Below are 23,450 nucleotides of genomic sequence, written 5' to 3' on the forward strand. Positions count from 1 at the left end.
ACAAAAGGCCACTGCAATTTAAAATTGGCCCTGGTGAATTTGTGCCAGTTAGGGACAAGTACACATGCTATCATTATAATGGGAAAATATGAAGGAAACAGGTATTTGGCCTGGAAGAAATGCAGTTTTAGGAAGAATGACCGCACGAGAGCAACAGTGTGCAAGGATGGTGCATATGTAACTTGGTGTCTGTAGGATTTGGTGAAAGGTCAGTTGTCATCCATCTGGGGACCAGACAATGCAAACTGATTCTGGGCAAGTGAAACTAAAAAAGCAATTTTTAGGGACTCAGAGACAAGATTGAGGAAGAAGTCCTCATAGCGTTTTGATGTGGTGACTTGAGGCAACACATGTCTAAAGAACACATGTCTCAGGAGTCCATCTGAGCCCCTCAGTCTCGGGGACTGGCTGGAGGACACACTGACTGAGTTTGTGCCCGTCGTCCCCCATTGACTAATTATTTGTAGACAATGGCACTTAAGATGCTAGGAGAGCAGACGGACCATAAGAGCAGCTGTTAGGCCAGGAAAGAATTGCACCAGGGAACAACACAAATCTGATCAGATAATTGAACAAATCCTGAGAGACCTTATTCCTAGGAAAATAAAATAAACCTAATAATGAAGGGATTCAACAAAACATCAAAGCTTAATTCAGCCTGAATTTCTGCCAGCCTTGGGTAAGTTGATGCCTTGAACAGGTGGGGACACAAGGGATCTCAGATGTGCACACTATCACTGAACTCAGGGTTCAAGTCTAACACAGTGAAGACTTCAGCTGAAGCCTGCTGGAAGCTCCATTTATGTAAATACCTGCCAGACCAAAATAAGTGGGAAGACACCCATAGTTTTGAACAAAGTTGGTTTATTGCCAGTTGCAATAAAGGAGACTATCCACTGTGGAACACTGTGGGGCATCTCAGCAAGAGGTTGTTTCCAGGTTTGAGCTATTACAAATAAAGCAGTTGTGAATATTCGTGTATAAGTCATTGTATGCATACAGTTTTCAGTTCTCTTGGGTAAATATCTAGAAATAGAATTACTGAATCATACATCTGGGTAGGTTTATGCCTAACTCTTTACAAAATGGCCAAGCTGTTGTCTAAAGTGGCTGTACCATTTTACATACCCACCAGCAGCATATGACAGCTTGAGCTCCTCCTCCTCCTCCTAGAATTCCATTGTTTAAATTAGCATTTACTTAATAAGTGGCTACTTGTGTGCTTCCCTGACATCCGTATATCTTCTTTAGTGAATTATGCATTTAAATAATTGCTCATTGTTAAATGGCTTGTTTTCTTATTATTGAGTTTTGAGAATTCCAGGCACAAATCCCTTATCAAATATATGCCTTAAAAATATGTTTTCCCAGTGTGTGGCTTGTCTTTTCACTCCCTTAACAGGGTCTTTCAAGAGCAAGTTTTTAATTTTGACAAAACCCAATTTATAACTTTTTAAAATGGTTTTTTCCTTTCTTTATGCTTTTGGTGTCGGATATGAGAATTTTTTGCCTAACCCATTGTTACAAAGATTGTCTCCTATATTTTCTTCTATGAATTTTATAGTTTCTGGTTTTACATTTAGCTCTATGACCCTCTGATTATTTTTTGTATAACATGCAAAGCTCATTTTCGCATATGCACAGCTATCCAATTGTTTCAACACTATTATTGAATGAACTATTTTTCTTTATTAAATTGCTTTAGCATCTTTGTAAACAATTGATTGACCATATTTTTGTGGATCAATTTCTGGACTCTTTACTCTTTTCCATTGATCTATGTGTCTATTCTTTTGCTAATACCACATTTTCTTGCTTACCGTAGCTTTATACTAACTCTTACAATCAAGTAGTGTGATTCCTTTGTTAACCATTCCTTTACAAAAGTGTTGGTTCTTTTGTTTCCCTTGCATTTGTGTATACATTTAGAATCAGCTTGTGAATATCTACAAAAACTCTGTCATTATATCGGTAGGTAAATTTAGAGAAACTTGACTTTGTAATTGTATTGTGTCTTCCAATACACAAACACAATATGTCTCTCCATTTATTTAAGTCTTCCAGCATACAAATCCTAAACATGTTTTGCTAGATGTGTACCTAAGTATTTCATTTCTTGGAGCTATTATAAATGTTATTGTTTTTATTTCAATAAAAGACTTAGAGGCTACACGTGTTTTTTTTTTTTTTTACATGGATAAATTGAATAATGCTGAATGAGGGCTTTTAGTGGACCCATCACCAGAATAGTGTCCCTTGCACCCGACAGGTAATTTTTTATCCCTCATCCCCCACTCATTGTGCCCCTTTCTTAGTTTCCACTGTCCATTACAACACTTCATGACCATATATACCCATTGTTCAGAGTCCCACCTATAAGTGAGGACATGTGGCATTTGGTTTTCAGTTCCAGAGATACTTCACTTAGGATAATGGTCTCAGCTCCATCCAAGTTGCTGCAAAAAGCATTATTTCAATCCTTTTTATGGCTGAGTAGTATGCCACAGCATATGTGTGTGTAGTATATGTTTGATATATATACATACCACATTTGCTTTATCCAGTCATTAGTTGATGCACACTTAGTTTGATTCCATTTCTTTGAAATTGTGAATTGTGCTGTGATAAATATTCAGGTGCAGGTATCTTTTTGATGTAATGATTTATTTTCCTTTGGGTAGATAGATACCTAGTAGTGGGATTGCTGGATTGAATGGTAGGTCTACTTTTAGTTCTTTGAGGACGCTCCATACTGTTTTCCGTAGAGGCTGTGCTAGTTTACATTCCCACCAAGAGTCTATAAGCATTCCCTTTACACCACATCGGTGCCAACATCTTTTCTTTTTGACTTATTTGTAATAACCATTCTGACAGGGGTTAGGTGCTATCTCATTGTGGTTCTAATGTGCATTTCCCAGGTAATTAGTGATGTTGAGCACTTTTTTATATGTTTGTTGGTCATTTATATACATTCTTCTAAAAAAAATCTGTTCGTGTCTTTTACCCAGTTTGTAACAGGGTTATTTGTTTTTTCTTGAGAATTTGTTTAAGTTCTTTGTAGATTCTGAATGTTAGTCCTTTGTGAGATGAATAGTTTGAGACTATCTCCTGCCATTATGTAGGTTGTCTGTTTAATCTATTGATTATTCCTTTTCTTCGCAGAAACGTTTTAGTTTAATTAAGTGACATTTATTTTTGTTCCTGCTGCATTTGCCTTTAAGGTCTTAGTCATAAATCCTGTGCCTAGGCCAATCTCCAGAGGAATTTTTCTTATGTTTTCTTCTAGAATTTTTATAGTTTCAGGTCTTACATTTAAGTCTTTAATCCATCTTGGGTTAATTTTTGTATATAGTAAGAGCTAGGGATCCACTTTCATTCCTCTGCATGTGGCTATGCAGTTTTCCCTGCACCATTTATTACTGACCAGGGCATCCTTTCCCCAGGGCATGTTTTTTTCTGCTTTGTTGAAAGTGAGATGTTTGTGGCTTTATGCTTTTATTTCTGGGTTATCTATTCTGTCCCATTGGTCTATGTGTCTACATTTATACCAACCCCATGCTGTTTTGGTTAATATAGCCTTCTAGTATGATTTGAAGTCTGGTAACGTGATGTCTTCAGATCTGTTCTTTTTGCCTCAGCCTGCCCTGGCTATGTGGGCTCTCTTTTGATCCTATATGAAATTTAGGATTGTTGTTTCTAGCCCTGTGAAAAATGATATTGGTATTTTGATGGGAGTGCATTGAATCTGTAACTCACTTTGGGCAGTATGGACATTTCAACAATATTGATTCTTTCAATCCATGAATATGGGGCATTTTTCCATTTGTTTGTGTCATGTACGATTTCCTTCATCGGTGTTTTGTAGTTCTCCTTGTAGAGATCTTTCACCTCCATGGCTAAGTGTATTCTTAGGTACCGGTATGCCAGATAAACCATACAAAACCACTAGGCTTCCTATATGTATCAGAAGTAAGCAATTAGAAGATATAATGGGAAATATTCAATTTGTAGCAGCGATGAAACTAAAAACTCCTGCCAGGGACAAACAAGCAATATGCAAAAGCTACACAAGGCAAGCTATGAAAGGTCACTGCAGCAAGCTGATTAAACCTGGAATGGATGGAGGAACGTACTCTATTTTATGGATGAGAAGACTTCATGTTTTAAAGATTTTAATTCTTCTCATAGTGAACTACACCTCCTAAGAATTTCTAATTAAGATTGAAGCTGCGGATTTTCTTCTAACTGGAAAAGTGTAATCCTGAAGTTCTTATAGAGGACAACAGTTTTCAAAACATTTGAAGAAGTTTTGAATAGGAAGAAATGGGAGGGGGAACTTGTTCTACCCAGACAATAAACACATCTTCTAAATCTATATAGTCGAATTGGCAGCAACATAATTTAGATCAACAGAAGAAACTCTAAAGCCCTGAAGCAGAAGTGTGGAAATTATACGGAAATTAAGTCAATGCTGTAGTGAGATATAAACATTGCTCTAGAAAATAGACAGTTTTGCTATGTGCAAGAAGGAAGGCTACACTGGTTACTGCCTGGAAAGGTGAGGTGGGGGAAAGGCGTGCTAAATTGTACCACATGATGCAATAAAGAATGCACTCGCCGCCGGGTGGGGGAATGTTCTTGTTATTTTTCTGTGGGCTTCCTGGGGGCTGACCTCAGAGCGGGAGTTTACTGAGGGCCCCTGAACCTCAGATGAGAGGTGAAATGGGAGGAAGCAGTTTGTAGAGGAAGAATGAGGCCCAGTGACACGGAAGTGAGTGCAGTAACAAGAGACGCCATTAGGAGTGGGGATTTGGAAAGCTAGCTTATAGTTAACAGTAACTTTCTGGGCTGTCCGGTAGAGCAGTGTATGACGACACACCAGAGAGTGGATGTTTCGCTCCTCCGATGCGCCGACCGCAAGGAAGAGGAACTACACCTCCGGTTCTGCACGGAGGTCACCTGCTCCCCGGTCCTTCCTCCACATCTGGATGGCCACAGGGGAGGAGCAATGCAGGCAGGAGGTTAGGTGTCGCGGAATGAGGAAAGGACACGAAGGAACGTTCCCTAAGTGCTTTCTCCGGGTCAGGCTCTGGCAAAGCAGCTGCGGGCAGATTACCTGCACAAGAAGCCGCAGGGGCAGCTGCTGGGTAAATGCCACAGGCAGGAACAGAGACCTCTGCCCGGAGGTCTCCCCTGCACGCGGGGAAGGGGGACGAAGATACTCCAGGATGATCCATTCTTCACAGTGACGGGGAGCAGTGACGCGGCAAGGCTTGGCCCAGGGCCTGGCCTCCAGGCTCCCGGCCTCTTCGCAGCCTCTCTCACGCGAGAGGCCCCACCCCTGCGAGCAGCAGCGCCCCCGCAGCCCCAGGCCCCACCTGCGGTACCGTCCCCTACCAGAAGGGGCGCTGCGTGGCGGCACCCGCGCGTCCCCGCAGCTCTGGGAAGACCCGGGCGGCGGAGCCTCAGCCCCCTCCCCTGCCCTCCCCTCCCCTCCCCTCCCCTCCCGCTTCCTCCTCCTCCTCCTCCTCGTCCGGGTCTGAGGGCGGCGGCCTCCGCCTCGAGACCCTGGGGCTGCGGGTCTTCCCAGCAGCCGCCGCCGCAGCCGCGGCGACGTCACCGTCCTCGCGGCCTCGCACACGGCGCGGTGGCCGCCGAATGCCCGCGGACGCGCGTCTCCCCCCAGAGCTCCTGCTTCCCGGGCCGCCCAGAGCCGCAGGTGAGCACGTCCGCGGTAGAGGTGACACCAGGGCCTGCGGGGCTCCGAGGCCCCGTGGCCGCCTCCTTCTCTCCTCCTGTGCCCAAGAACCCCCCACGGGCCGCCCACAGCGGGGACACCAAGTGCTCCCCGGAGCCCCGGGAGCACTTCTTCCGAGGCACCGGGCCCCTGCTCAGGTGCTTCTGCAAGTTCCTTTGCGGACCCCGGCCACCCCTAGGGGCTCCCCCGGTACCCCGCGGGCCCCCACATCCCTGACGCGCATGCCCAGAGACCTGTGAGCTAGAGAGTAGCTGAGCCGGTGCAGCACCTGCTGGTTAAGAACCGGAAGACGGTGCCCATGGAAAGGGCAGACATGCTGAAGTGTGTCATCAGAAGGGACAGGAGCTTCCTGCCCGAGATTGCCAAGAGCGCCTCTGACCTGCCCGAGTTAGTCTTTGGGTTCTAGGTGAAGGAACTTGACCCAACCGAGCACTCCCGTGTCCTGAGCAGGAAACTCCATCCTGCCCTGGTTTGGGGCCTGGCAGGCGACCAGGGCACGCCAAAGACTGGGCTCCCGTTGAGTACTCTGGACTGGATCTTCGTGCAGGCCAGCTGTGCCCCTGAGGAGGTGGTCTGGGAGGTGCTGAGGGTGCTTGTTGGAGGTACATCCGTCTAAAAAGCGTTTCATCTTTAGGGAGCCCGTGAAGCGCATCACCCAAGCTTGTGTGCAACAGAAGTATCTGGTGCACAAGTAGGAGTCCAGCAGCGGTCCCCCGCCCTAGGTATTCTTGTGGGGCTCGCAGAGGAAGCAAGACAGATGGAAGTCCCGGAGTTTGTGGCCAGAGTGAATGACACCCACCCCAGATCCTTTCCGTGGCAGTAAATGAGGCATTGAAAGAAGAGGAGGAAATACCCCGTGCCCGAGATGCAGCTGCTGTTGGTGACGTGACGAGTGCCAGTGTTAGTGCCAGTTCCAGTCCCAGGGCCTATGCCATGGCTGAAGCGAGCATCAGCACCCGTACCAATGCAAGAGCCAGTGCCAGGGCTAGAGCCATGGCTGGAGCAATGACCGGGACCGGGGACGGTGCCAGTGCTGGTTCCAATCCCAGGCTAGTGTCAGGGGCTCCTCCTGCCACCGGTGAAGGCTGAGGCTGAGTCCTCACTTTGTTTTGTTGTGGGTAGTCGAAGGGGCCCCGTGGCAGTGGGCGCTGGGGCTGTGACTGTTGAAGAGTCGAGGGGCATAGAGTGGGCTCAGGGAGAAGGGACCACGCGTGGTATGGTGCTCCACTTCTCCCTCGTGTTTCTGGCGATTTAGCTTTCAACGCGAACATTGCAAAGTTTTGTTTGCTTTAATGGACTTTTCTCTAATGACAAATAATTTGCAGGAAATAAATGGTTAAAACTAAATGATGACAGTATTATATCGAGGCTGAAACAAAAGCCGTACCTAACCATGTTTTCAAAATCCTTGGTTGTGTAGACATTCGATTAAGTATTGAAGCCGAGCGTCTGGGTTTGTGAATGCCATTGGTCAAATGTTTCATTGTTCTTTGTTTTGGTTTTAGAAGGAGAGATTTGCTGTTTCATAAAAGAAATTGGGACACTCTATCATTGTGTGTCTGGAACATATTATAGCTTTGAATACGCTGTTTTTTCAAAGCTTGAAAGACTTCACCGGTACAATGATCTCCCTTTCCAAATATAAAAACATAAGACACAAACATTGGTCAGTGTCTGTTGCACAAAAATACAGCTGATATTTACTTGTATTTCCTTAGTTCTCCAGAATGTAGGGAAAAATAAAAATTAATGAATTAGACACCTTGCTCATTGACTCATTTATTCAACATACACTTACTGACCACCTGCTATATGCGAGGCACCGTGCCGGGCCCTGGAGATACAAGAACACACCAGACTCAGCCTCTGCCCCACATCTGGGAGTGTAGACGGGGCTGTCATGTAAGTAAATCAGCCAGATGTGGCAGTTGGGTATATTAATAGCTGGGATGGAGATAAGAAGCAGGCGGTGTGGGAGCCTAGAGGAGAGACAACTGCCCCTGGGTGGTGGGCGTCCGAGAGCAAGGCGGGCTTCCTTGTCGAGAGATGCCGCCTGAGCAGGAAGCACTAGGGGAGCAGTACGTTCAAAGGCCCTGAGGCAGGGCACCCTGGGCATCCGGAGAGTCCCATGTTTTTCAGTGGAACCGGAAGGTTAACATTTGGGGAAACTGGGCAGCGATGATGATGTGGGGGTGGGGACAAGTCCAGCAGCCAGGGTCCTCAGTTGGTGGACTCAGGGCTGAGAGCTAAAAACCCAGAGTGGAAATGGCTGTTTGGAAAGCAGCTGCTCTTGGCTCCCAGATGAGCCATAGAGAAGACTCCACCTGGGGCAGGCCTGGACGCAGAGCTGCCCTCGCGTCCGCGCAGTGCGCGCACCGGGCTGCGCGTTCCCGTCGCTAAGGCGTGACGGCGCGGGCGAGGCTGGCCTCACTGGGGCTGACTCCCAGAGGCCTCTGAGCAGACGCCCCCGTGGCCTGCAGAGCCCCAGCTCAGCGCGTCCCGCGGTTAGTTAGGTCTTTTCAGGAAGCAAAGGCACAGATGTGCGAATGCGTGTTTTCCGGTTATGTAGAGGGAAAACTGTTTTCAGGGATGAGAGAGAAGCCTCAACCAGCCTGGGGCGAAGCCCAGAAGAGCCCTGCTGGCCAGACTAAGGAGCCAGGCCTAATCTGGGTGGCCCGGGAAGCTGGAGTGGGGTGGGGTGTTTTGAACAGGGAGGGATCTGAGGAAGGAAGCACAACCCTGGCCGACTGACAGCGGCCACAGCTTGTGGCTTATAAAGGACCGGTATCCTCCACGCCTTAGAGTGGCGCTGTGGGTATAACGGCCATAATACTCAGCCTAAAATTACCTTCATTCCTCAGAGATTCACAGGCACACGCTTCAGCCCTGCCTGTTGGCCTCGGGAAGCCTTTTTGTGGCCCCGTAGACGCACGGGCCGCCGGGGATCCTGGCGCAGCTGTGGCGGGCCCTACCCTAGGGTGCGTGGGCCAGAGGCGGCTCCTTGTTAGCCCCTGGCTTTCCGGGCTGCGGGAAGGAAAGGCTGACGGTGGCGTGGGGGACCATAATAAGGGAATTGGCGGTCTGAGGCGAATGGGGGAGCGTGCTAAGGGCTCTGCCTCCCTTTGGGGCGGGGCTGGGGGGAGCCGATTCTGCGCTCCTCAATCTAAGGCTTTTCCTCAAAGTCCCGAGCCACCCGCTCCCCGGGTGAAGCCCACCACCCTTGTCAGATAGGAAGGGTGTGTGTGTGCCCAGGGAGAGATCATATGTGTCCCCATGGTTACACCCAATTGCCCTCCTCGAGATCAGAACAAGATACTGGGGAAACATCACTGTTTCTAGGCCACGGTCCTACCAGGTCCTTAGGGACGAGCAATGCTGTCCCGTGACCAGGACCAAGCACGTGGGCCAGATATGTGGGTATGTCCTAATCTCCTCCCCGCCTCAACCGCCAGCGCCATCCCAACTGAGTGAATATCTTTCCAAAGAGGTGTAAGAAGGATATTGGCACGTACAACCACCAAAGCCTTCCAGATTTGTTTCAGTCTTAATGAGAGAGAAGTGAGAACCAGCAAGAGAGAAGGCGGCAAGGGAGGATGGCTCTTGTGTCGCTGTCCCGAGTGAGAAGTGAGAACCAGCAAGAGAGAAGGCGGCAAGGGAGGATGGCTCTTGTGTCGCTGTCCCGCATGCAGGCTGAGACCTGGAGCCACCAACCCTACAAAGCTGAGGGCCTGAGGCTAGGGGCCCCAGTGACCTTCTGCTCCTCCTTCCGGAAAGAAGGAGATCAATGTGATTTAGGGGGCCCCTATGAGGCCCCCTTTGCCCGTACTGTGTATCTGAAAAGCCTCCGCTTCTGCATGGGCCTGGGGGATTCCCGGTGATGCAGTTCCTAACTGGGCGCCCCCAGATTGTGAGGTTAAAGGGACAAATATACTCCAACCCCTCCACATCCACTTCTCCTGCAGCTATTCTGTCGCAGTGCATGTCAAGGTCGCCTTAGCAATGCAGAACAAAGGAAAGGAAAGCCCTTATCGCATGAGAAGGACAGTGTGCAGCTGGAGCCCAGCTGGTCTGTGGAAGGGTTCTGACTTGGGGTGCCATGGGTGCTTGGGAGCTGTCTATTAGGTCAGGGGTCGAAGACCTTTCTTTAAAACCCACAGGTTCTTCTCGCACGTGACCGTCGGCCCCCCATGCAGACAGGGCTCTGTTAGTGTCAGACATGAAGGCCGTGTGCAGGGCTGAGGCTGGGAGGGGAGAGGTGCCGTTGCCCCTTCCTCACTCCTGCACATCGGCGCGCCATGAGGGTGGGAGCTGGCAGCTGCGGGAAACTCAGTGTGGGTGGCCGCGGCCCTCGCACCCAGGACTGGGGACAAGCAGCACAGCCCCAAGGAGGAGGCCAGACAGCCCAGGAGGGCTGAGGAAGATGCTGGAAGATCCCTCCATCCACCCAACCACCGCCAATGCTGACCATCCCCAGTTCGCCGGAGGACGCTGGGCTCAGTGTGGAGAGTCACAACAGATGCCACGAAGCACAACGGGTCAAGCAAGCCAGCGTTTATTTCAGGCCCCACAGAGACAGCGGGGAAAGCAGCGGCGTGAGGCTGCAGCGAGGGCTTGCTCGGCGTTCATGGCTCGTGACTGCGGCTCCTCCGTGGTCTCAGTTCTCCAGCCTCTGGTATCCTCCCCTAGAGAGGAAGGAGTGAGGAGTGGGCTCCGGGAGCCCTGGGGAACCGAGGCCTGGCCTGGGGTTCCCTGGGGGAAGAGGAAGGGGAGGCAGGTGTGCTCGGCTGGGCGCGGGACAGGGCGGCAGAGAGAGAGGGAGGCGGAGGGCGCCCTGAGCTCCCACCTGAAGGACCTGGTGAAGCATGCCAGGGCTCTCCGGAACCGGCGCCTCCAAGGCCCTGGCAGGAGAGCAGACGCCCTGGGCGCGCCCCTGCGGCCCGACGGGCTCTCCGTGTTGTCAGCCAGGACAGCACGTTCCGCAGGGCCCTTCCGCGGCCCCTTCACAATCTGCAAGGGGAGTAGCAGCCTTCTCCGAAGGGTGCCTCCCACCCCTGGCCTCCCTTGGCTCATTGGGCCACCATCATGTGCACCCCAGGCCCTGTCCCCGGGGAGGGGGCGCAGCAGAGGACTGCACGGACCCACCTCCGTCTCCCGAGGACACTGCCCGCCAGGGGAGGGCCGTGACACTCACCAGGTCAGCAGGGGGAAGGAAGGGAGTGAAGATCATGTCTCCAGGAGCGTTTGGTGGCTGCTGGGGACCAACAGGACCTCCTTGGAGAGCCCAGCGAAGTTCCTCTCTCTGCCGCTCGGTCACAAGGGGACCAAGGGCCTGCCCCTCCACGCCCCTTCAGCCCCTCTTCCGGCCGCTGCCCGTCCTTCCTCCCTCCCTCGGCCCAGGGCCCAGTGCAGGGTGTTCCAGCAGCAGTGGATACATTTCTGGTAGGTCACGTCCCCTCTGTTCCGCTGCCTCGTCCTCCCACCCCTCCAGTGGCTCCCTCCTCCTGTTCTTTCCCATGCCCTCCCAGCAGCCTCCAGCAGCTTTGGGCCTGCTGAGCATAGCAGCGCTGAGGGTCCCCTCCGTGATGACATGATGAGCAGACGTCTAGGGCTGGCTCAGTTTATTCGATAATGAATGATCCGGTGCATATTCGGGTCACTCATGGTCCCAGCTTGCCTGGTAGCATGTCAGTTTTAAATCTGAAAGTCACATGGCCTGGAAAACCTATCAGCCCCAGGCAAACTGCGACAGTTGGTCACCCTCCTTCATTCATGTGGACACTGTGCTCATATTACTGTTCTTTGGTTTCCCGAGTTTAACAGTTGAACCTCATAGAGGCATCCTTATATGTAAGACGTATGCTTTTATGAGCAGTGTGTGCGTATTGAAACTTTTTTTTATCGTCATAGCGTGGAGGTAAATGCAGCATTATTTGTTTGACCCCTGAGTATATATGCACTAAAAACCTATGACTGGATTCCCACCACCACATCTGCTCGTGGGGTATCACCCCACAGTGCTACATGGAAGGGACCCAGAATTGCAGAGGCAGGGTCAGGGGAAGGAGCTGGGAACAAGGTTAACAAGCCCCAGACAGAGCAGACGGGATTCACATGAAGACACCCTCCCCACCAGTGAGGTCGGCACTGGCGGTGTGAGGTAATGAGATGGGCGACGTTGCAGGTGCCGAAACAGAGCCGAGTGGTCACCTTACGGTATGCTGCAGAGAGCCGGGTTCCACTGGTTCCAGACAGCTCTACATTCGTAGGATCCTTGTGCACGTCGGAGGGAATGAGCCCTTAGCTTTCATGCACACAGTTACTTCTCATTTTCACAAAAATCCTTACCAAAATCTAGTGAATTCCCAGGCAACTTATGCCAAGTTCTGAGAAACTCCTCCAAGCAGTGAGCAGGTCTCATTGTCTGTCCTCACTATCTCCCTTTCCTCTCCTCAAATCCACTCCAATTAGGTTTTCTCCTACACCACTCTGCTGAAACTTAGGAGTTAACTGAACGTGAACCTATGAGCAAGTGAAAATAATGTTTCTTATTTGTGTATATGACTAGCTGTACACATAAGCCAGACTCATAAGTGGTGGTTAAATACTTAATAAAAGCTGGGTTTAAATTGCTAACTTCAATGAATGAATACAAATGAAGACTGAAATAATGATTAATACACCATCACTTCCCTGCACAACTTCCATCCTCATATAAAGAAACTCATTTCCTGGGTAGGAAGGTTCTTCCAAATTCCCAGAAAGGACTCTGGAAATTTCCAGGGAAAGAGGCCCAAGGCTTGTCCAGTATCCATAGTAAAACTCCAGGTTTCTATCTGTGCCCCTGTTGATGCCATGACCTGCGGCCAGGAGGCAGAACAAGACTAGAAATATGTCTGCCACGGCACCCCCTGAGCCCGCTGCACCCCCTGAGCCCCCTGAGCCCGCTGCGCCCCCTGAGCCCGCTGCGCCCCCTGAGCCCCCTGCGCCCCCTGAGCCCGCTTCGCCCGCTGAGCCCCTTCCTCCGCAGTTTTGCAGTGAGTTTTGCTCAGGGGCCACGATCAGTCCTGGGGACCCAGCTCCACATCCTGCCCTCTATCTGAGACGTGCCAGGTGTGCCGGGACCCGGTCCGGGGTCTCTGAAGTCTGTGGTGATGCTTAAGGCAGTGGCAGTGACACGTGTCAGCAGTGCCCTGGGTGGGGGCTCAGTCCCCCTCCCCATCAGTAAGCCTGGGATGTGGCAGGAGGCCGCTGTGGGCAGGATGAGGGGCCGGTTGTATCTGTCAGTATCTCATGCAGTGACATCTGTGATTGCACAGGGACATTTGGACAGCAGGGAAGGGGGGATGCCAGAAAGTCAGGGTCAGCAACACAAACACCTGCCAGCTGTCATGGACTGAGCTGTGCCTCCCACAAATTCATATGCTGAAGCCCCAACCCCCAAGGTGACTGTTTTTGGAGCTAGAGGCTTCAGGAGGCGATTAAAGTGAAAGGAGGTCATAACGGTGGAGCCCCGAGCCAGTAGGATTAGTGTTCTGAGAAAAGACACCACAGGGCTCGCTCTCTTCCTCTCTGCATGCACTTGCCCAGGAAAGGCCATGTGAGGACCTAGCAAGAAGACAGCTAACCGTGAGGACAGCCCTCACCAGCCACAAAATCCGCCAGCAACTTGATCTTGGACTTCCCAGCCTGAAGAACCATGAGCAAATAAATTTGTGTTGTTTAAGCCACCCAGCCGGAGGTATTCTGCTGTGGCTGTCCGAGCAGACTAATACACGAACCTTGAGATCTTTCTAAGAAATGAGTCCCAGGCTGGTAAGGGAGGCCAGGCTGCTCACTCCCCGGAGCCTGGTGCAGGGTGAGCCTGACAACCCTGCCCAGCCTGGTAGGATTTTCTTTTCTTTCTGGATCTCCTTGGAGAAAGTAGGGTGCCTCCATGCAACTGGCTTGAATGGACCCAGAATTTTATGGAGAACCAGAGACGCTCTGGGAGTGAAGTTGACAAGACCCGCACGCTGAAGATGGGGTTCATATCCAGAAGTGTGACCACGTTGGCCCCCAGATTCCTCAGGTGCTGGGATTAACAAGCGGGCAGGCACTCAAGGAGAAGCTGAGCTTTCTACTTGGATTGGACGTTACAGGGAGGAAGGGTCAGCTGGATTCTTCAGCCCGGAGACGGAACTGGATGCATTACAGGTAAACGTGTGCAAGTGCTGGGTACATAGGAGGATCTCAATAAAATTTTGTTGACTTGCAAGCCAGTTTCTCAGAAGCTCCTACAAGAGGGGAAGTGATTCTTATGTTTTCAAATAATAGCAGTTCCTTTTCATTAAACACATAGTAGGTACAGGTATCTTAGCTGTTTAAAATGTTGTCTTACACAAATAATCCTTGCACACACTTCTGTGCACTAAAACAACACGATAAAACAATAGCCTCCCTTGCCCACCCTACTCCATTACAAGCTCCGCACCCACAGCTTAGTGTGTTCCCCAGGAATTCCTCCATGAATGCGTTTGCACACATGCGCATGCCCTTCCATAACAGAACACACGCTTCTCTGTGATGGGACCAGAAAATACATACTGGATCATGATGCATGTACTTGTGGCACTTGATTTTTGCTTTTCCCAGTGAGTGTTGGTGAGCTTTTCCTGTCAGTTCATGGAGAACTATCTCATCATTCTCACCTTCCGCACAGTGTTCTAAGTCATGCGCTTCAACTCCTTCCCCATTTGCACACACGGGGACCTTCGGGTGTTCCCCCAACTTTTAATGTCCTGAAACATTTCTGCAATATCCCTGTTCACAGAGGACGTGCCTGCCTAGAAAAGATACACAGAAACGGAATACTGGGCCAAACCCCTACATGCATTTAAACGTGCAATAACCATTGATAGACGGATCTGCAAAGACGCGGCACCAATTTATCCTCCCAGGAGCAGTGCAGGACAGCACTCCCGGTCCTTCACCTTCACCCCTTTTTTTGAGACAGAGTCTCACTCTGTTGCCCAAGCTAGAGTGCCGTGGCGACAGCCCAGGTCACGGCAACCTCAAACTCCTGGGCTCAAGAAATCTTTGTGTCTCAAACTCCCAAGTAGCTGGGACTACACGCATGCGCCACCATGCCCGGCTAATTTTTTCTACATATTTTTAGTTGGCCAATTATTTTTTATTTTTAGTAGCGACAGGGTCTCGCTCTTGCTCCGGCTGGTTTCGAACTCCTGATCTTGAGCGATCCTCCCGCCTCGGCCTCCCAGAGTGCTAGGATTACAGGCGTGAGCCACCGCGCCTGGCCCACCTTCACTCTCGATGGCATTCCCACCTTCAAATATTTGCCAGCTTGCTGGTTGAAACATGAGAGGTGTTGAGAAAAGGCACCCCTTACAGGAACGGCTAGAGCCCAGGGCTGGCCAAGCCTGCGTACGCTCAGATGTCACTTCCAGTGGGTCTGGCGCCAAGAGGCCAGGAAAGGTGCGAGGACGACAGAGAGCGATGGGAGGAAGTTTAGGCGGCCATGAGGAGGCTCAGCATGGCGCCCACCTAGCCCTGGGGGTTGTAATGGAGGCCGTGGAGGCTTCCTGGAGGAGTAGACGCCTGAAAGGAGTGAGGAAACAAGCTAGACAGGGAAAGGGTGAGAAGGAGGAGCACTTGGAGCGCAAGACCAGGCAACCGAAGGGATTTTGTGAAACTGCAAATAAGCAGATCCCGGTGTCTGTCGTGTGCATTTGTAGAAGTGAACACTGGCTACCGGGAGGCAGTGCAAGATTGCACAGGTGCGTCCCACAGGGAGCTGGCTTCCTCTGCGGCAGTTCCCTAGAGGGAGGTGCTCAGTCAGGGCCCAGCCTGAGCCCCAGGGGCAGCCCACGGTCTCCCACCATCTTCCAGGTGGTGTGGAGGCCCTGGCTAGATTCTAAAGTCTGTCGTGAGACTTAAGGCAGCCCCCTAAGGGGACTGGCCTAGGAGACTCTAGTCAGCCTACCCATTTTGCAGCTCTGGGCTGGGAAAGGAGACAAGCGTGGGCAGGAGGAGAGGGCAGTGGGGCCAGGCAGAGTCTTAGGGGATGGAGCCCCAGGGGCCCATGGGAGGCCGGGCCCCACCCCCAGGGCAGCAGTGCTCTCAGGGGCCTGGCACCAGGCGACTGGCTGGTGCAGCTGGTAGCTGTGAGTATCGCATCCCCTAAGCTATGGGGCGACTGAATGTGCATGAAGAACAGGAATGTGCAGGTCACTTAGACATGATTTCATTGTGTAGATCGGGACATGGAAGCCCAGAAAGGCATAGCAACTTGCCCAAGGTAACACAGAGAGAAAATGTATGACTATGGTGAGACCGCCGAGTGAGGACACCGGGGCTGGGACTGAGGGATGAAATTACCTTCCCTGGAGCTGAGAGGGCCCAGGAGGCGCAGGGCCTGTGCAAGTGGGTGATCACAGCAGGGGGCGGCTGAGGAGGGTCATGGTGGCCAGCGTCCAAATCAGCAGCAGTGGTGGGCCTCGAGGGCGTCACGTGGGAGCCTGTGTCGGTGCACAAGGCAGCCTCTGGGGGGTGGTGCGCAGGGGCTCAGGGCGTGGGCTGTGTGCGTGTGGGCATGCGGGGGCTGTGGATGGATGTGAGGGCTACAGGTGAGGTCCCCTTGTCACCAAGCCCCGTCCATTGAATCCCACCATTGCCACCTGGGTTTCCACGGCCGTTTGCCAAGTTTCGGCCCTGCTCGCCCGCGGGATGGGTGGAGGGCGGTGGCGTGGCATCCAGGGCCCTCGCTCTGAGCGCTGTCTGGAAGGGAAGGAGGGAGCAAGGTGTCCTCCAAATCGTGTCCCCTGGTCCTGGGCCTCTTAAGCAGTGGCGGCGGTTTTGTCCATCTCTGTGTTCCATGCAGTCTCACAGCCCTAGTCCTACGTACCGTCGGCCAGCCCAGATTCAATTCTGGAATGCAGAAAAGCCGTCGGCCCCTCCGAGAAGACTGCTCCCAGCCCAGACGCTGGAAACATCCCGCGCCTGCTGGGTGAGGCGGCTCTGGGCTCCAAGCCTGGGGAAGGGAAAAGCATGCTGCTCCCCTTGCCCCAGATCAGAGACTCTAGGTGCAACAAAGCCTCCGTGGACGCATGCTAATTGAGTCATCTTTTTCAAGAAATATCTATTGGGACCATGCTGTATGTGAAGCGCCCTGTCCAGGTACTGGCTGTTCTAGGACCAGCAAGGCAGAGCTCCTGTCCCAGAGATGAGAGTCTGGGAGGGGACAGTCATGCAAATTAACCCAGCAGAGGTGACAGTTCAGCATGCAAAATGCTATGATGGAGAAGAGTACACGGTATGTTTGTGTGTGCCCAGCGGAGGGGGAACGTGTCACCAGGGCTGGGTGATCTGGGAAGAAGGAAGGGCTCCTTCCAGGGGTGGGAGCATCAGAGCCCAATGGGCCAAGTGAAAGGCTGAGTAGGGAAATGGTGGCTCCAGAGGAGAGCCGTAAGTGCAAAGGCCCTGAGGCAGGGCCCAGTTGAAAGATCTGGGGGGACGGAAGGCAGATTTCAGCTATGCTTTGCAGAAAGGTGAGGCTATAGTGGGGAGCAGAGTTGAGAGGTTCAGGTGCAAGGTCTCAGGGATGAGAGACAAAGTCCTGGCTGGGGAGGGGCCCTTTCAGAATCATCTGATTTGGAGCCGGGTCATGCAGAGGGACGTCTCCACTGCTGGTCCGGAATGTGTCCCGGGCTCCCGTCCCGGTGCAGTTAGTTTTCTACAGCGCACACACTGGGCCTTCAGATGCGCCCACCTCTGAGGAATAATGCGGAGGGCAGAGTGGTGCCCACCTCAGCTGCTCCCCGGAAGCCAGCGACCCAGCTTCCACCCTCTGCGGCCTGGGGGAGCCGGAATGGCCGCTGCAGAATGAGGCCATCGGTATGGCTTTATCTAGCAAAACCCAGGACGAGATAGAGAAGGGCTGGGTTTCCGGGAGGGCTGAAATTGAAATTAGTGCAAAGAGGCAGATTCGTGGGGGTGGGAACTTGGAATCAGGCACGTGAGAGAGAGGAAGGCAGGGAGGGGGCGAAGAAGGGTCCGGGGCCGGGAGCAGGAAGGGAGGGAGGGAGGGCCGAGAGCATTTGGTCCTCTGCAAAAGAGATATGGTCTCTGAACTGCCTCCTGCCGGGGCTGCCTCCCACACAGCGGAACGTCTAAGAACAGTCTCGGCTCTGATGCGCCTCTCTTCCTGGAGAACAAAATGCTCCTGCGCTACTAGCCGGGAAGATGAGTCGCCTGCACCGGGACCCTCCTGAGTCACCGGGGGGCTCCCAAGAGGACCCAGGGCCCCAGGCAACTGTGTTAATAGTCATGGCTGCCATTTGCTGAGGGCCTACTAGGTGTCAGACACTCTTGTCAAGTGAGGCCCATAAATCGACACTTGACTTTCCAATGGTCCTGATGTTGAATGTCGGTCAAATACCACAGAACAATAAACTGAGGCCAGAGCCTTCAGGTGACTTGCCCAAGGTCACACAGATGATCAGCGACAACGCTGGGACTTGCCCCCGGGGACTGACTACAACGTGGGCACACCTGCTCCACCCTGCACCTGAGAAGCCCTCCAGCCCTGGTCAGGCCTTTTTCGTCTTGTGTTCGTCCTCTGCCCCCAAGATTCCTGTGGTTGTAATTATTGTTGATTGCTGTGTAGCAAATTGCCCAAAACATAGAGGCTGAAAAGAGTCAACCGTTCTTCTCTCGGGGTTCTGTGGATCACGCACCTGGGCATGGCTCAACTGGGCCCTCTACCTCCCGGTCTCTCACTAGGCTGTCATCAAGGTGTCCGGCCGGGGACAGCGGCCTCTTCTGTAGGTGCAACTGGGGCAGGATCCACTTCCAAACTCACTCACATGGTCACTGTCAGGATGCTTGTCCTCACGGGTCGATGGCCTGAGGGCCTCGATGCCTTTCTGGCTGATGGCCAGAGACTTCCGTCAGCTCCTGCCAACTGTCCCCCATGCCCCCCACCCTGTCAGGGCCAGCACACACGCAAGACGAGCCCAAGAGAGAGAAGGAATGCCAGCAAGTCGGAAGTCACAGCGCTTGTAGCTTAAGCTTGAAAATGACACGGCATTGCCTTTGCCAAATCCTGTTGGGTATAAGCGAGTCACCAGGTCCAGCCCACCCTCAAGGGGAGGGAATTACGTGGGGTGTGAGTGCCCGGAGGGGCATCTTTGGTCGCGATAGCAGAGGGCTGCCCACCATTCCTGCTCCTGCACCCAGGGAGCCCCTCTGGGCACCCAGCGCCTTGACCGGGTGCATGGATGACGGGCCACCTGGGACCGTGCTGTGTGGTGTGCTGATCCCACCCCTCTTCCTGCAGGCCCACTGATTGGGACTCCCCAGGACTCGGGTCTCCTGGCCCTGTCTTCCTCCCCATCCCCACCAGCCATGCCTGGTCACAGAGTCCGTGGGACGTGACAGCAGGGGACAAGAGTGCAGCCCCTGTGTGGGTGAAAGGCTCTCAGTGCTTGGGTGGGGCTGGGGCCCAGGCTAGTGCTCCAGGCCTCTCCTGGCACAAGGGACATGATGAGCTCAGCTGCCCCACTGAGACAGGGCCGCCTCAGGAGGACAAGGCTCCAGGTGGGAGGGGCTGGGGCCTGGCTTATCCGTGAAAGCTGCTGAGATGTTCTCGCTTTTGCCCTCTGGGTTGGGATTCTGGGTGGAATCCGCCCATGTTCACGGGGACACATCAGGGCAATATCGCTCAGGCGATGAGAGGCGCCCACGCCAGGGCCAGAGCTGCTCTCAGACCACATGGGGACCCAGGAGTATTCAGACACCCAGGGTGGAGGAGCTACTCTAGGGAGGAGAGGAGTGAGTGTAGTCTGGGGGTGCTTTCTGTCTCCATAGAGTTTAATTCAGAGGGAGACAGAGAGGGCGAGCTGAAGCACATATAGCAAAGCGCTTTTACGTAGTGGTGGCGCCTGCTGTGTTATTCCATCTGTTTTGCGGCAGGTTTGAAGCATTATGGTAGAAAACGAGTCTAAAAGCGGGAAACAGGAGAGAAGGAGGGGCTCTCAGGACTCCTGCAGGCTGCATTTCCCAGGTGTTTCCCAAAACCCAGCGCGTCGAGTCCAGCGGCATGGTGGATTGGAGTCTCCTGGGAGCCCCCCGGTTCCGTCGGGCCTCGGGGTGGCCCAGTCTGCAGGGGACTGGACTTCCCGGAGGAGCCTCAGCCAGGAGCAGACCTGTCTCGGACAAGCCCAGGCTTTCCCATTCCTGGGAAGCACCCAGCAGCCTCAGCTCTTCCCCCGCTGCTGTTTTCTTGCAGGACATCGCAAGAGCAGCTTACAGTGAGACACGGCATCCTGATAAAAGATAAGCCACCTGAGGGGATGGATGAGGCCATGTGCTGAGGGCCTCTCTCCAAGGGCTCAAAGTATAAGCTAATTCCTCTAAACCCCTTCCTGGGGTTTTGCGACACCTTCCCTGCTCTGACCTCAACTCCCCGTCCCTCAACCCACAACCCTCTTCACTGGCCCCTCGGCTACCACTCAGTCACTGCCCATGAGCCACCCTGTATGAAGAGTTTGAGGCCAGTAGCATGTTGTTGCTGCAGTGTGTGTACAGCTAGCATTACAGCTCGTCACAGCTCTTATTCGTTTGACGGGGAAAGAACTGAGCGGCACAGGAAGAGTCGGAGAACAGCCTTTATTCTTCTACAGCAGGCTCTGCACACCTAGTGTTACAGCTCTCTTCTCATCTTCCAACCCTCTGCCCCTCTCCTGCCCTGCTGCCCCTGCTTTTATACCCTTGGTGGGGCTCAAGAAGCGTCCAATCAACTATAAGCTTTAGCATCCAATCAACAACAAGCTTTAACATCCAATCAACAACAAGCTTTAACATCCAATCAAAAACAGTGGGATTCAAAAATTACTCAATCAGGATCACGCAAGCAGCATGGCCAGAAAGATGCACCGGCATGTGGGCCTCGGAGCATTCCAGCACGAGGGGGCTCTGGGTGGCTCTGGGCCTCCGGGCCCGGCCCCAGCAGCGTGCCCTCCAACTGGCCACGGGCAGCGCTGGCCCTCAGAGATGTGGAGCTACAGGGAGGCGGCAAGCGGCCCCGTCCCGGCGCCCCACATTTTCCGCATCGATGTCACTGCCCACCAACCACAGTGCTATCCCTCCAGGGACTGAGGAACAAACTACGCTGCTCCAAGGCACAGGGAATCCCACATGCGGCTAAGAACTGTGGGAACTCCCCCTGCCCTCGCCTCAAGAGACAAGGCATAAACCACAGGAGGTGGATATTCATGTGGAAAGGGACCACGAATGTCACCAAGCCCAAAGAATCAAGCATGCCAGAAGTTGTTTCAGGCCCAGTGGCAGAGACGCTGGGGACAGCCTGGGCAGGGGCAGCAGAGGGGCCTTGACCAGGATTCACGGCTCTGTGTCTGCAGCTCCGTGGTCTCAGTGTTTGAGTGCCCAGTATCCTCCCGTCCCCTAGGGGGGATGGCAGAGTGATGATTGGGCCCTGAGGAGCCCTGGGGAACTCAGGTCTGGCCTGGGGTTCTCTTGGTGGAGCAGGAAGGGGAGTCAGTCGGGGTTGCTTGGGAGAGAGAGAGAAAGAGATGGAAGAGACAGAGAAGCGGAGGCTGGCTCCAAGCTCTCACCTGGAAACATGCCAGGGCTGCCTGGAACCGGCTCCTCCCAGACCCTCACGGAAGAGCAGGCTCCCTTGGCGGGCCTGTGCCACCGGATGGGCTCTCTGGGGCATTGTCACATACATGAAGAGCACTGTATTTTGGCCGGGCCTGTCCTGCTCTGGGAAATGGAGAAACACCATCCTTGCTAACACTGACATTGCCTCCTTCATTCATCAAGTGTGTGTTGCGGGCCTGCTGTCTGCACACCAGGCTGAGGTCTAGGAGGCAGGGACCCAGCAGTGAACCCCAGAGATCCAGATCCCAGGCTTCCTGGGGCTGGCAGTCTGTCACACTGGAGAGAATCAGTCTCAGGGGGCCTACAGAGTTTGCTGTCCCTTGGGAAGGCTGGACAATGGAGCTGGGCACCCTGCACAGTTGAGGGCCCCACTCTGGGAGTCCCAGGGAGACGCAGCTTTCCTCATACAGTCGGGCCAGGAGTCAGGCACAGCAGGATGCCCGTGAAAATCACGGTTTCCGGGGAGCGTGATGTGCACGTGGTGTCTGAAAGGACTTACTGTCAGAGGCCAGCAGAGCTCCTCGTCCTGCTGGGTGTCAAGAGTCTAAGGCCTGTGCCCGCCATGAAACTCCATCCCCACGTCCCTGGCCTGGATTTCCACCGTCCCCTCCTGTAGATGAGCTGGCTCTGTCCAAGCAGTTGATACATTGTCACCATGCCTTGAGTCCTGACATGCCTCATTGACCAACACCATTGTTTCCCTCCCCTCTCCCCCACTCTCCCTTGAACTCACTCTCACAGGCTTCCAGCCCCACCCCTCCACTCTAACAATGTAGAGCACCAAGTGACTAATTGAAAATGATGGCCCCTAGTTTTTACATTACTCTGTTCATGAACAGGTAAGCCCGAAGACTGAAGGACAGATCTAGTTGGACATCGTTAGCTTTAAGCTTTACTGAAATTCTAGCCCTGGCACTTGCCAGTAGCAACTTCCTCTGCACCAGCTCCATCCTCATGTCAAGAAACTGGATGAGTAGACAGGGAGGCTCTGACAGATCCCCAAACTACCCCTAATTCCCAATGAGTAGAGCCCCAGCTTTGCTGGGGATCCCCAATCAAACCCCAGGTTTCTCTCCAACGTGTCAGTGGAAGCCAGGGTAGGGCACTTGAGGGAAGCACAGGTGTAGAAATCTACTATGGAGACCCTGAGTCCTTAAGCTGTAATTTCTGAGATCCAGGCTACTCAGCCAAGGCTCAGGCTCGGTCCCGGGGAACCCTCCTAGGTCCTGACCTTGACGATGCCCAAGGGTGTGTCCAGTTCTCCAAACAGGCTCTCTATAACCCTGTGATGGACTTTGAGACAGTGACACCTGAGCCCCCAGGGCTCTGATCTAGAAAGCATCAGTTTTCCCACCCTGGTTCTAATTCTGATTGGTATCAGGAGGAAGAAAGAATTTGGAGATGCACAGGAGGGTAAATATTTTAAAGTCAAGCGATCCCTGCTGGACGGCACTCCAAAGAATCTACACCGACTCGCACTACCAACATCAGAACCTCAGTATATGATGCCCGATTGGCATCATTAAATGTTTGTCGATTTGCAGTTTGAAAAGTGGAATCTGACCATTATTTTATTTCGATAACTTACTATTTGTGATGTGGAGCTCCTATTCCTTTCATACTGGCCATTTGTATTTCTATAAATGGCCTGCTCAAATTCTCTGTTAGCTTCTCTATTGTTGTTTGTTCTTGCTTGTGTTTCTTGAGTTGTCTCATCAGAGCTCTCCGTATATTGCAAATATGATTCTTTAGTTGCTATAATTGAAGAACAAGTTTGCTCCCATCTGTCACTTCTATTTGCATTTTGCTTTCTGTGTCTTCTCGCATGGACGCTTTTACTTGGGGTGTGCATGCTGGCTGCTTCATCCAGTCTTCACCACAACCATGTGAGGTTGGGAACATTGTTACCCCAGTTTTCTTTGCGTTTGTTGGGTTGTTTTCACATTTAACAAATGTTTACTGATTCACGGGTCAGAGATTCTCTACATCCTGGGGAAGGAATCACCATAGTTCC

At 52.6% G+C, this 23,450-nt stretch overlaps 1 protein-coding gene across 2 annotated transcripts in view; it reads left to right on the forward strand.

Moving 5' to 3' along the window:
- The first annotated feature begins 5,504 nt into the window (after positions 1-5,504).
- The window catches only part of LOC105882195 (doublesex- and mab-3-related transcription factor C1), a 50,309-nt gene continuing 32,363 nt past the window's right edge, over positions 5,505-23,450 (forward strand). The window contains exons 1-2 of one of the 2 annotated variants that reach the window (XR_012915937.1): positions 5,505-5,719; positions 6,393-7,517. The gene's annotated coding sequence lies outside the window, so the exon portion shown is untranslated. Of the gene's footprint in view, positions 5,720-6,392; positions 7,518-23,450 lie in introns of those variants that run through there. The other variant, XM_075999232.1, reaches the window with a different exon arrangement.

This window comes from Microcebus murinus, chromosome X (assembly GCF_040939455.1).
Source record: "Microcebus murinus isolate Inina chromosome X, M.murinus_Inina_mat1.0, whole genome shotgun sequence".
NCBI lineage: Eukaryota > Metazoa > Chordata > Mammalia > Primates > Cheirogaleidae > Microcebus > Microcebus murinus.